Raw genomic sequence first — 474 nt, forward strand, 5'->3', positions numbered from 1 at the left:
TTGTGAATTATTATTGGTTTGACATAAATATAGTAAAATTTTGTTGTAACTCTTAAAATATATATAACTAGTTTTGGATAAGAACAAATTTTCTTATATATATATAGACTTATTACTTTTTTTCTTTTATATATATATATATATATATATATATATATATGATTTACTTGTTTATTTTTATTTGTATTTTATTTTCTGAATAACAGAAATACTGTATTTATTGTACTTTATTATGGGTGTTAGTGCCACCGAAAGTGACCAGACAGTTTGTCATTCAATGAATGGTTGGTGAAGCCATTAATGGAAATCCAAAAATAAAATTAAAAAAAGAGAATGAATGGAAAAAGAGTGAAAATTTATGTGTTTAATAAATCAAACTAATATTGCTTGAATTTTTATTACGTTTTTTCAAAGATTATTTTTGTTTTGAGTTGAAGAAATATATATATATATATATATATATATATATATATA

The sequence above is a fragment of the Solanum pennellii genome, chromosome 1 (genome assembly GCF_001406875.1).
Source record: "Solanum pennellii chromosome 1, SPENNV200".
Taxonomy (NCBI): domain Eukaryota; kingdom Viridiplantae; phylum Streptophyta; class Magnoliopsida; order Solanales; family Solanaceae; genus Solanum; species Solanum pennellii.